The sequence below is a fragment of the Caretta caretta genome, chromosome 1 (genome assembly GCF_965140235.1).
Source record: "Caretta caretta isolate rCarCar2 chromosome 1, rCarCar1.hap1, whole genome shotgun sequence".
In the NCBI taxonomy this organism is placed as follows: Eukaryota; Metazoa; Chordata; order Testudines; family Cheloniidae; genus Caretta; species Caretta caretta.
This window is the reverse complement of record NC_134206.1, coordinates 256,908,253-256,921,845: the sequence shown is the minus strand read 5'-3', so window position 1 is coordinate 256,921,845 and position 13,593 is coordinate 256,908,253. Positions and strand designations below refer to the sequence as shown.

The 13,593-nt window shown below is 44.4% G+C and overlaps 1 protein-coding gene across 6 annotated transcripts in view; it reads left to right on the top strand.

Moving 5' to 3' along the window:
• Positions 1–3,909: 3,909 nt before the first annotated feature.
• LARGE1 (LARGE xylosyl- and glucuronyltransferase 1) overlaps positions 3,910–13,593 on the top strand; it is a 374,291-nt gene continuing 364,607 nt past the window's right edge. The window contains exon 1 of one of the 6 annotated variants that reach the window (XM_048832620.2): positions 3,910–4,551. The gene's annotated coding sequence lies outside the window, so the exon portion shown is untranslated. Of the gene's footprint in view, positions 4,552–10,768; positions 10,854–13,593 lie in introns of those variants that run through there. The other 5 variants (XM_075123486.1, XM_075123481.1, XM_048832612.2 and 2 more) reach the window with 5 other exon arrangements.

The following is a 13,593-nucleotide window of genomic DNA, read 5'->3' as shown; positions in this document are numbered from 1 at the left end:
CAAACCTGGAAATCCTGGACGCCCCATCATCTCGAGCATTGGCATTCTCACTGAAGGACTTTCTGGATATGGGGACTCTACTCAGACCCTATGCCACAAGCACTCCCAGCTATCTCTGTGACACCACTGATTTACTGAGAAAACTACAATCTTCCAGAAAACACCATATTAGCCACCATGGATGTAGAGGCTCTCTACACAAACATCTCACACACAGATGGAATACAAGCTGTCAGGAACAGTATCCCTGATGATGCCACAGCACAACTGGTTGCTGAGCTCTGTGACTTTATCTTCATGCACAATTATTTCAAATTTGGTGACAACGTATACCTCCAGACCAGTGGCACTGCTATGGGCACCCACATGGCCCCACAATTCGCCAACATTTTTATGGCTGACCTGGAACAACGCTTCCTCAGCTCTCGTCCACTCATGCCCCTTCTCTACCTATGCTACATTGATGACATCTTCATCATCTGGACCCATGGGAAGGAAACCCTGGAAAAATTCCACCACAATTTCAATAGCTTCCACCCCATCATCAACCTCAGCCTGGACCAATCTTCACGGGAGGTCCACTTCCTAGACACCACAGTGCAAATAAGTGATGGTAACGTTAACACCACCCTATACTGAAAACCCACAGACCGCTATGCCTACCTTCATGCCTCCAGCTTCCATCCCGGATATACCACATGATCCATTGTCTACAGCCAAGCGTATTTGCTCCAACCCCTCAGATAGAGACCAACACCTAAAAGATCTTCACCAAGCATTCTCAAAACTACAATACCCACACGAGGAAATAGGGAAACAGATCAACAGAGCCAGACTTGTACCCAGAAGCCTCCTACTGCAAGACAAGCCCAAGAAAGAAACCAGCAGAACTCCACTGGCCATCACATACAGTCCTCAGCTAAAACCTCTCCAACGCATCATCAGTGATCTACAACCTATCCTGGACAACGATCCCTCACTTTCACAGGCCTTGGGAGGCAGGCCAGTCCTCGTCCACAGACAACCTGCCAACCTGAAGCATATTCTCACCAGCAACTACACACCACACCATAGTAACTCTAACTCAGGAACCAATCCATGCAACAAACCTCGATGCCAAGTCTGCCCACATATCTACACCAGCGACACCATCACAGGACCTAACCAGATCAGCCACACCATCACCAGTTCATTCACTTGCACGTCCACCAATGTAACATACGCCATCATGTGCCAGCAATGCCGCTCTGGTATGTACATTGGCCAAACTGGACAGTCCCTACGTAAAAGGACAAATGGACACAAATCAGATATTAGGAATGGCAATATACAAAAACCTGTAGGAGAACACTTCAACCTCCCTGGATACACAACAGCAGATTTAAAGGTAGCCATCCTGCAGCAAAAAACCTTCAGGACCAGACTTCAAAGAGAAACTGCTGAGCTTCAGTTCATTTGCAAATTTGACACCATCAGCTCGGGATTAAACAAAGACTGTGAATGGCTAACCAACTACAAAAACAATTTCTCCTCCCTTGGTGTTCCACACCTCAACTGCTAGAAGAGGGCCTCATCCTCCCTGATTGAACTAACTTCATTATCGCTAGCCTGATTCTTGCTTGCATATTTATACCTGCCTCTGGAAATTTCCACTACATGCATCTGGCGAAGTGGGTATTCATCCACGAAAGCTTATGCTCCAATACATCTGTTAGTCTATAAGGTGCCACAGGACTCTGCCGCTTTTACAGATCCAGACTAACATGGCTACCCCTCTGATACTTGTCACTTATATAGGTCAGTCATTTGTGAGTTCTCTTTGCTCATGGGAATAATAGCTATTATAACAGATCTCATCCAGCATGTCATATATAGTTCCTCCAAATCATCATTTCTGGGTAGAATTCAGTAGCTTTTACAGATACACACAGATATACTTTTCAAATTACTTTCCTGGATGTCATTACATGTCAAACATCACAGGTGATGACACTTAAAAAGATATCACTGGCACATTCAACTTCATGATTTACTTCAGTTCATCTGATATCTTCTGATTCTGAAGCACCAGACAGTGGGCAGTGCTGAAGCATCAGGTACTGGGCAGATTTCTTTTAACCTGTCATAAAACAATCTTTGAATAAGACCTAGTGTTTAAATAGTTGATAAAACAGAACAAATTGACAGTTGAAGTATCTGTTGTAGAATGACATTTTCCAAAGATGCCATTTCCTCCTGTTACTATTCTGTTATTGCCTTGGAAAACTAAAGCAATGAATGTTGAATTGTGTCCATATTATTGCTACCCATGATTATTTAGATTATTATTCATAGCCTGCGTTTGCTTTTCTTCTCTTTATGTGGATGGTTGTACTAACCTCTAAAAACTGAAAGGGTTTTTTATTTTTAAATGAAATTGTGTTTACTTATTTTTACATTTTGCTCCCTGGTTTTACAGTTTCTGCTCTGATTATACTTTTGCCTTGCCAATTTCAGATCCTCCCTTCTCCCACACAGTTTATCATACACTCCCTTCTTAACACGCTAATTTATTACCATAATCCATTCTACAAAACCATTAATGAACTGAAATGAAAGCAACGAATAAAAATAAAGTGTAAATGGTAGTTCCATGTCTGTGGGGAGAAAGGAGAGAAAGAAAGCTCACACTTTTATCACTTGGTTCTCAGCCGTTTCCAGAATGCAGCAAAACGTCCCAGAGACAAATTCTGCCGCATTTCAGCTAAAAGATGTGATATTACATTTTGATGTGTTAATGGCACCAGGAAATTAAATACTATTTTATTACTCTAAAAGTTGACATTTTAATGGCATTAGAAATATTAGATGCTATTGGGTTTCCCTGAAACATACACACAATATGTAATCAGCACCTGTGGGGCATAGGATGGGATTAATCCCAGAGTCAGTGGAGGAGTGAGGAAAAGGGACCACAGCAGACAGAGGAGTTGGCTCTGGCTTTATCGCTGAACGCTGTAAATCCTGCATCAAAGGGGTAGCCCTGTTAGTCTGGATCTGTAAAAGCGGCAAAGAGTCCTGTGGCACCTTATAGCCTAACAGACGTATTGGAGCATAAGCTTATGCATCCGAGGAAGTGGGCATTCACCCACCAAAGCTTATGCTCCAATACGTCTGTTAGTCTATAGGGTGCCAATAGACTCCAGTATGCTCCAATACGTCTGTTAGTCTATACTCTTTGCCGCTGTAAGTCCTGTTCAGTTCTTATCCTTTAGGATGATTACTTGGTGGCTCCTCTTTCTTCCCCCCTCTTACCACAGTGCTTCCCTGTCCTACTCGGGGCTTTGCAGCAGCTCGCTGCTTTTAACGCGCGCTCTCCGGTGAAATGGTTCGCGTACCAGATATTATAACAACGCCCAGCGTGTGCTTCACAGCCCGTTGTCCTGCACAGAGTGGGGAGGGAAGCCCAGGCGGGGGCTGCTGGGACTAGCTTCCTGCAGGGACGAGAAGGGGACTTTCCAGAGGGCAAAGGAGGGAGCCCTCCACCAGCCAGGGCACCCCGAGCCCAGGTGCAGCCGCCCCTTCCCACGGAGGGGGAGGGACTCTGCAGCAGGGGGCTGCTCCTGGTTGGGCCCTCGCCGCCTGTCACTGGGCGGCGTGTCAGCGGGCTGGCCCCGCCTCGGCTCCGGCTGCTCTCAGCCCTCGGCTGCACAGACACGACACAGACACAGTCTCTGCAGCTGCCGCTGAGCCCGGGGCGCGGGGCGGCGGGCAGCCTGGCCCCGGGAGCCGCACCGCCAGAGGGGGCAGCCTGGCCCCGGACCCGCGGAGGGGCGGCAGCGGGGGCAGCCTGGCCGCGGCGGGACCCAGCCGGGCAGCGCGAGCAGGCACTGAGCGAGCCCGGGCGGAGCGGCGCGCCCGGCAGCCGCTGAGGCCGGGCCGGCAGCCGCGGGAGCGGCGCCGGAGCAGCCTTCCCAGCCCGGCTCCTCGCCGCCCGTGACCTTCCCGGGACTCCCCGCCGCCTCCCAGGCCGGGGCAGGGCCTCCTCTCCCCGCGGAGCGCGTCTGCAGGCCCCGGGGAGGGGGCAGGAGGCCGGACCGGAGCCCCCGCCTCCGGGTCCCGCTGGCCGCCGGGCAGGGCCTGTGCACAGCGCGCATCGCCGCCGGGGACTGGCGAGGGGGGCGGCGGGCTGCATCCCAGGGCAGCATGGAGACGCGAGCGGGCAGGCCCTGAGGAGAGAGCCGGGCAGGCAGGAGAGGAGGGAACCGTCGGCTCCGCATCCCGAGGGACAGGGGACCCTCCTCCTGACTGCTCCCGCGTCCCATGAAGAGCAGGGAAACCGGCGCCTCCCTTGCCCGGAGAGACCCCCCCGGAGCGCCGGGCTGCAGCGACTGAACGGGACCTGCCTCCCCGCAGCAGAGGAGGAAAAGCTTCATTGTGCTGGGGGCAGGAGCGGGGGTTGTGTCCGCTTCCTGCCTGCCCCTGTGTCCGCACCCGTCCCGAGGTGCACGGGGAGAGCCCGGCATCCATCCCACCGGGAGCCTCCTGCTTCTCCGCAGCCGCGCCGAGGAGGTAAGGTGCTGGGCTGGGTCGCTGCTGCTGCATTAGAGATCTGTAAATGCGGAGGGGGAGAGAAATAGAAAGAAATCGTGGGTGTCTCACCACCTCTCCCGCCCCCCTCTCAAGCAAGCCTGACAAACAAAGGCGCGCGCGGGGCGGGGGTTATTGTTTTCGATCCTGGACTTTAATCCCCATCAAATCTGGGGCCGACCAGATGTTCAAACCGGGATACCTTTCGGAAAGCGCATTCCAGGCACAGATCCCCTCCCTTTGCCTTACCTGAAGAACGGTTCCCTTATCTGGCTTAGCGCTTAGGTCCGCTGGCCAAGACCCGAGCAAGGAGTTTCCTTGCATCAACTCCTGGTGGGACTATTTTCATTTGCTGTCCCCTCTCCTCTCTCTTTCTCGTGTCTTGCCCGGTACTTATAAAAGTCAGAAAGGTGGCCGTTGCCAATTGTACTGTTGAGCTTCTGCCTTTTGGCACGGAGGGTTTTCCTTAAAGTCACAGGAGCCCGCTAGTGGAGTTGGCGAAAAAGGTGAGAGACTTTTGCGGGGCGGGGAGGAGAGGGACTGGGAGGAGAGGGAAGGGTGTTGCAGGTGGGCTTTGAGTAAAACTTCTATGTAGGAAGCGCTTCTGTTGTATGTCAGTCTCTCCATAGCTCAGCATGTGTCTAAGAACTTTCTACATCTCAGCTACTTTGCACAGTAGACTTCAGTTTGTGGGGCTAGCAGGTAGACTGAGTGGGGCTCACGCAATACAGCATTTCACTGTATAGGAAGTAGGGGCTGAGAGAGGGAGAAAAAAATGCCTTTAGTATATTAGACAAGGCAGATAATTCAAGGTCTTTTTACTGTGCCATCAAATAGCTTAAAATAGACATGCCTGTGTCCAGGAAGGTGTCTTTAACACCTGAAGAAGAGATCTTTTTGGCTTGTTTGATATAATTGATTAAGTTACATTTAAAAAAAAGTGGTTCATTATCAGCCTTGTCCCCTTCTTCTGGAGGATCAATAGGGGTTAAACAACTTCCATCTATCTACATTTATTAGTCACTTATTCCTGATAGTCAATCTAGCAAAACAGGAACCCTTTGTGGGAACAGATTCTATCATGCTTGTTAATTCAGGGCTAAATGACCCTTTTTGGTTGGAACATTCTGATAATGGGGGTGGATGCACCCCCACACACATACGCAGCCCCCTGCTAGGTGTGTCACTTGTACAGATTTCTGTTGTTATCCCATGTCTGTGAATTGTCATTTAATTCATTAAATTGAACTCCCTCGGGAACACACAGCAATTTGCTGCCTCTGTGGAGGTAACCTGAAATTTAACAATCTCTTCTATAAGCGCTTTTGGAGAGAGTCCTGTTTTGTGCTATATGCTCACAAGACCATCTGATTTGGTTAGTATGAAAGCAAGTTCACTCCCTGCTACAGCATCAAGCCAAGCAATCTTCTTTACTTCTTAGGAGTTTCACCTGAATGCCGCATCTTTCTTTTTCTATTTTCGAGGTAGGTTATTGCCAAAAAGCAAATGGAGCCTTATTTTTCAGTCACACACTGTCACATTGGTGAGAATTAACTAATGAACCTGAAAAGGAGTCTGAACAGTTCTTACACGATTTCTGTACTGATCTTATCTTTTGTGTGTAGAACTTGACTTGTATAACATCTATTTAAAATTGCTAGAGGAAAGTGTGTTTCTAGGGCTAAATGCCATTACTTTCCTATCTCAAAAGGTGTGGACTTTGAGAGAAGTACCAGTAAAGTTAGATATCTCTAAATATTGCAGCTCGCCTTGGATTAGTGCATTGAAAAGGGGAAAGAATTGGGCTAGAACACAATCTGAAACAAAATACTGTATTAAAACAAGAGTTGGTAATTCCCAACAGGTCCACACTTTTTATTTAATGAAATCCTCTGGATACAGATTAATTTTCTTGTACAACATTTATTATTGCATTTACCCATAAAGAGGAACAGCAGAACAATTGATAAATGAATTGAAAGGTTGCATAGTTTCACTGTAGATTCTTTAAGTGCCTATGTGTTCTCTGCTTTAAAAAACAAACAAACAAAAAAGAGCTAGTTTTGTTACTACATGTGGATATACAGTTTAGTCAGTGCATTGCTACACAGATTTTTCAAGATCCTACTGCAGCAGTACACTAGGGGGACTAGCTTTTTCTTTCTCCAGTGGTGGAAGCACAAAAATTAATGTAATACAGAGGAATACACATGAAGACCCCCAACGCTCTCTCACTAACGCCATTAGGGTCCTACGCTTGAAAGGAAAATCAATATGTGCAAATATAAGTGGTGAGTTCACAGCGGAAAAAATATTTAAACTAAACTCCAGGAGAAAAATGCTGGTTTCTGCTACAAATGAAACTAGCTATTGAAGTGTAGTTTATAAAGAACTCTACTCCAGTCTTTTAGCCAATACCAAAATGAAAAAATGAGGTTAAAAATCCACTGTCGGGCAGATGGCCTTATGAACTAGACCTTTCAAGACTGAAAAAATATAGATAGATACATCCAGGTTTAAAAATTCTCATTGCGCAGGCACCCTCGGATTGGAAATCCTAAATTGGAAAATCCCTGGCCTGCAAAGCATGTAAACTCCTCAATGGCTGCATAATCACCGGTGTCTAATTAGATTGGTATTTTTAATCTCCCACTGTGGCACAGGTTAGCTTTCCTTCTGTGCCCTGTCCCCTCTACATTTAATGCTCAGAGTCTGTGCTGTGCTTTGCATTTCTGATGTAGTGCATTAGTAAGTACACCCCTTTAACTGATAGTTAAAGAAGGAAGCATAATTTGTAGATATTTTGGTACCAATATAAGTGTGTGGTTAGAGATTTAACAAAATAGCTAATATGAGTATGGCAGCTCTGTGCTCCATTTGCCCAAGACAGTTTGGATTTGGTTTCGATTATACAACAGGACAGTAATTCTTTCAGGTTTTGGAGGCATTTGCACCAAGTTTGCTGGAAGAAGAATAAAGAGTAATATTGACAGCCTGTGCCAGCTATTGAATTTACCTGAAAGTCCAGATATGGTCCCTAATAAACCACAGTATAGACAGAGCAATGGTGAATATCATTATCACTCCCATAACCACATTGGTTGTTGGGGCACCATCACTGATGAGCAATCAACCAGTTGTCTCCACTCCTGAGGATTGTGTGTCAGTGTTTGAGTCTCTGCATAGTCCATTCCTGTTCACTCTTTTATGTTGTCAGTTCATCTCTTCTTCTGTCTACCTCTTCTTCTCTTCCCCTGTACTGTCCCTTGGAGGATGATCTTGGATAGGCCAGATGATCTTGTTACATGGCAGTACCACTTCAGCTTGCACTTCTCCTTCATCAGGAGGTCTTCATATGGCCCAGCGCACTGGGTGATGATGTTGTGGACCTCTTCATTAGTGATGTGGTCGAAGTAGAAGATGCCCAGGATTTTATGGAAGTATCTCATCTCTACTACCTGTATTTTCCGTTTAAGTTCTGCCATAAGAGTCTATGTCTTACACACATACAGAAAAATGGAGATGATCAGTGCGTGCAGCAGTTTCAATTTGGATTCCAAGGAGATGTTCTTCTTCCTCCAAATTGGCTTTAGCTTTGCCGCCGCTGCTGCTGTTTGTGTAGTTCTTGCCAGTATTTGTGTCTTTGATCCTTCATCAGTGATGATTGCCCCCAAATATTGAACTGTTTCCCTGTCTCGAGCTCTTGTCCACTGACAGTGATATACAAGCTGATTCCATCATGTTTGTTTGTCATCAGCTTGGTTTTCTCTGCACTGATTTCCATGCTGTATTTTGCGGAGTTTTCATCTAATTGTTTCACAAGGTTGGCAAATTCATCTTCACTGCCTGCCAGGACGTTAATGTCATCAGCGATCTGAAGATTTGAGATTGTTCACCCCCCAGTGCCTACTGTGCATATGTGATCTTCTAGGGCATCAATCATTATGCGCTCCAAGTAGATGTTGAACAGTGTGACTGAAAGAAGGCAGCCTAGCTGGACTCCAACAGCGGTGCGAAACCCCCCTCCTATTGTGCCATTGACGAGAACGGCACTGCTGGCCTTGGCATACAGTTGTTTAATGGTAAGCATAAGTTTATGACTAACATTGTACTTCTTCCTGGTTGCCCAGAGAGCTTCATGCCATACTCTGTCAAACGCCTTCTTGAAGTCAACAAAGATGTGGAAGATGTCCTGCTGGCGTTGTAAGTACTTCTCACATAGAACATGAAGGTTGAAAATCTGTTCTGTGGTACTTCTTCCAGCACAAAAGGGAGCCTGTTCTTCAGCAGTGATATTCTCCTCTTGTGGCTTCAGTCTGTTCGATATGACTTTCAACATCACTTTGCTGGGATGGCTAATTAAGCTTATAGTCTGGTAATTTTGACACAATTGCAGGTTGCCTTTCTTTGGCAGAGTGATGATTAGTGACTGTATCCACGTGCATGGCCACTCACCAGTCTGCCAGTTCTTGTTGCAGATCTTGGTGAGTCCATCTATTACTATTTCTCCTCTGAATTTCAACAGTTCAGCTGGGATGTTGTCAATACCTGTAGCCTTTCTGTTCTTGAGTGATTTCACAGCTGTCTCCACTTCACGCAGTATTGGAAAGTAATCCTAATCTGTTGAATCTGGGCTGTCTAGGACACTAGGATCTCCACTTGTCTGGTGGTTGTATAGATCAGAGCAGTAGTTTGTCCACCTATTGATGATGTCCCTTTCCTCTGTAAGACGGTTCCCTTCTTTGTTGTGAATTGCATTAGCTTTGGTCCATCTTTCCTTTGTCGGAACTTTTACAACCTGGAAGGCTCATTTGCTATTTTAATTATTGATACACTCTTCAATTTTAGAGCATTGTTTTTCAATCCCTATTTCCTTGGCCACCTTCATTCCTTTCTTGATCTTTCTGCCAATCGCTCTGTATTTATCAGCTCCCTCAGTGCTGTTCTTGTCTTTTAGTTCTCTTATAATATCACACATTTGTAGTACTTCATTTGTGGTGTTTCCAAAGGATGTCCATTGCTGCCTCATTCATTATAACACTGAAATTGTTGGTCATTGTTTCGACGTCTTCCTCTAGAGAAAGCAGCGGGGCAAAATTTCCACCAATCGTTGCTTGGAATGACTGCAATGATTTGGTCTCTGAGTCTTTCTAAGTCAAACTTGGTTCTGGTGAACTTTGGCGTGATGATTTTCCTTAGCCTCAGCCAAAAGTTTAGCATCACAAGGTTGTGACCACTTCCAATATCAGCACCGGGGAAGCTCATTGTTGTACTTCTGTTAATCCCAGAATGAAATTGGTTTTGCACCATGATGTAGTCAATCTGGTTGATGTAGACCATCAGGTGCATGCCATGTTGATCATCTGGATGCTTTATGTGCTCCTAATGTGTTTGCAAGAACCAGGTTGTTATAGCTGGCAAACTCCAAAAGTCTCAATCCTCTCTCACTGGTTACCGCATTACAGAAAGGGCCACAATAATCTCGCCAATCTGCCAGTGCGTCAGTACCTACTTTAGCATTTCAATCTCCTTGTACAATCAGGATATCTTTCTTGTGTACCTTATCAATGATATCTTGGAGCTGATTGTAAAAAATCTTCAATTTGCTCATCGTCATAGTCTGTTGTAGGGCCATAGACTGGTATCATCACTGTGCTATTAAACGGTACTGCATTTAGATGGATGGAAATAAGCCTGCTGGACATTGGGTGAATATACCCATGTCTTTAGGCAGCTTAAGGTAATCAATTCCTACTAGAGTCTGATCTGGAGAAAATGACCAATGTAAGGCTTTGTATTGGCTATATAGTATTTCTGCCAAAGAGATTTTGGAGAGGGGAACGCTGAAATGTGTATCTATATATCTGTGTATATTTGTTACTGAACTGATAGATTCCTGTACAAGGTAAACTGAGGCACAGTCCTCCAAACTCTTACTAATGTGACTAATCCTTATTCAAAGGAGTAGTCGTGTTGACTTCAGTGGGAATCATTACATTGTGCTTGGCAGAATTGGATCCTTAATGAAGTATTTTTTCACTCAGTCTGTCTGCATTCCTTTCTGTGCCTTGATATGAACTGTCTCTTTTTGTGACCTAACCCTTTTTGCCTGGTGTCTGCAAAGCTGATGGCTAATGAGGGGTGAGACTTGTAACCTGACTACAAAGCCTTTGTAAGGTATGCTGATCTCCATCCACAGGTAGAGCGCCTACTGATGTCAATGGGAGTTGTGTGTATGAATCAAGGGCAGCATATGGCCCTTTTCCGTTTTTTTGTCCAGACAGGTAGGCATGTATTACAACTTATATATTAATGAGCCATCACCAGCTATATTTGGGGACCCTCTTGTTAGCTGCGTTGCCATTATTTTTTTAAAATGCAATATCATTTCTTTTCTTGGAGGCTTTTGGAATATGCACAATCCCTGCAAACTGTACATGCTGGGAAGAGGGAGGATGTTGGGATTCCCATCAGAGTGCTGTCCCTGACTCTGTGGGGGAGCTCCATCTTCATGAGCGATCTCAATCTAGTGGTCCTTTGATAAACTTGAAGTCCCTCTCTAGCTCTTGGAAGGAAAGAAGAACTCTTTTCTTCACACCTCTGGCCTTCTGACTGTGTGCAGTAGGTGGGTTACACCACTCTATCCTTTGCCAAGCCTCTTGGCTGTTGTAGAATGGGGGTGAGAGAAGGCTGGGGGAGGATTTTCTATGTTACTCTACCCCTCCACAGGCCTTAAGTCTTCTGCTGAGGGCAGGGAACTAAGCTACTTGCCATTCCCTCACCTCTCCCCTTTATTGGTTTTATGTTAGCTATTATTATGTGTGAATAGCTCCCGTGCCTGCCTGCTTGTAGTTTTCCTAAGCATCAACCAACCAGTCTTTCATCAATTAAGACTCTAGTCAGTTTTGCAAAACTCTGAAACTAACTAGTGTCATATCAGTTTCACTTCGCTACTGTTTGGAGAAGCCATGAGCAGCAGTACTGACACCAGGTCTGTAAATTCAGGAAGACGGTACTGTATCAGCCTATTTTTTCAATCATAGGTGCTAGAAATTTAATTTATTTTTTAAATGAAAGCTTATAAACTGCAAACACAGATACTCTGGCACCTCTGCTAACCAGAGAAGTTTTATGACTCACCATTTCCCAATGGAATGTTCAAGCTCTGTCATTTTCTGTTGCAACTTAACTGTTCCTTTATCCCAGAATGTGCTTATATATTTAAAATACAAATCATTTCAGTTTTATGCCATTAGTTTTAGATTCTATAGACTGATGAAAATGAGAAGTTTGAAAGTTAAGGAGGGTTATATTTGGGGGAAAGGGGTGTGTTGAGCAGTGTTCACCCTGAAACAAGATTGTGAAAATCAGGGACATTTTTGGCAGTGAACTTTTGGAGAGAAACAGGGTTAGTGTGTGTGTGGGTGGTTTTTTCATTGTTGAAATCTTTAGTTGAATGTCACATGTTATGTTTTTAATACTAGACACGTTACTGTAATTTCAGTCTGTGAATGAAAACTTTATTCTAAAAAGCTAAAAGCAAAATGAAGAGAACATCAAGGCTCTTGTTAGGTCATTAGGAAGCAATAAGAAAGTTACGGAGCTGTCTAGAAACCTGGATAGGAATAGGTAAAGTCATTGGTGATTGGAATAAGAGGCATGGCTAAGGGGAGGAATAAACTGTCATTGGATGTGGAAGAGAGGGGCATGGGTGGAGTTTTGAACTTGTAATGTGAAGTTTGGTTTGCTAGAATCTAGAAACTTCTGGAAGGTGCTTAGGGCAGCTCAGTAAGATGGTTTTATATAAAGCTGGCTAGGACTCATTTTTTCAGTCATCACATTACTGAATTCACTTGATAGCTGTTTCTCATTCTACTTTAGTAAAAACTGCTGCTAATCAATACTGCGAATAGATGAATAATGTTAAGAAATTACCAGACATCAGTGTATGAGTTTGTCTGACTCTACATATCTGAAGTTGAAGGTAGTGGGAGAAAACAAGTCATTGGATGGATGTAAGTAATGAAAAGTGATCATTCTAGTGTTGCCAACTCCTGCAGTATTTTCTGTGTGTGTGTTTTGTTTTTTTTTAAAAGCTCTAGTTCCTGAAGTCATGTAGTTATGTGAGAATCTCAGCTTTTATTATTATTTTTTTTTTTAAAGATCCTAGACCTCAGGGTTATAGCGAGCAGGTTAAAAACATGAACTCTAAAGGCTCAATAACCAAAAGTCAGATCCAACATTTATGATTTTTTGGAACCTGACTCATGAATTTTGAAAGACTTGGCACTGGCAATACTTCTATTCTTCTACAATAAAATGTAAGACATTTCCACACATTTTTAGTAGAAAGAGAGCAAGGATTTGTGTTCATCTCAAAAAAATTAGATTTTCTGCACTTGTTTGGGTTCTTCAAGATCAAATGTGCCATTGAATTAAATACTTTTTTTAATTGAAGTGGAAAAGTGGAACAATGATGAGTTTGAGGATCCTGCAAGGAAGAAACTTCTGATGCTATCATTATCATTGAAATACTATAATTTAAATCCCTGTTCCAGACCTTCCAGTAGCTCTTCAGGCAGCTATTCAACATCAGATTCATTCAGGAGCAGACTGTGTTTATCTTCAGCAACCACCCCAAAATGACATAGATCAATCAATGATTATGCCATAAAAATAAATGGAAGGCAAATCCTTGAACTTGATAAGAAAGTTGCAACCTTCTTTTATGCTGACAACATCACCTGCAGTGTTGCGCAAAATGATCAATTTAGAGAAATGGTTGAAGCACTTAGCTTTGGATGTACTCCTTCAGAAAGATTTAAACTCACAGGCATACTAGGAGGTACTACAAAAGTAAAGAGGAAAATTTACAGGAAAAACTGAAAGAATCCGCATTGCCATTAAGCACTTGTCTACGCGGTTGAGCAATACACACTAGAGGGATGTGATTTCTGAAGCACACCAACATATTGTGCATTAACTGGCCCATGTAGACCCTACTGGCATGAACTAAAAGTTCTC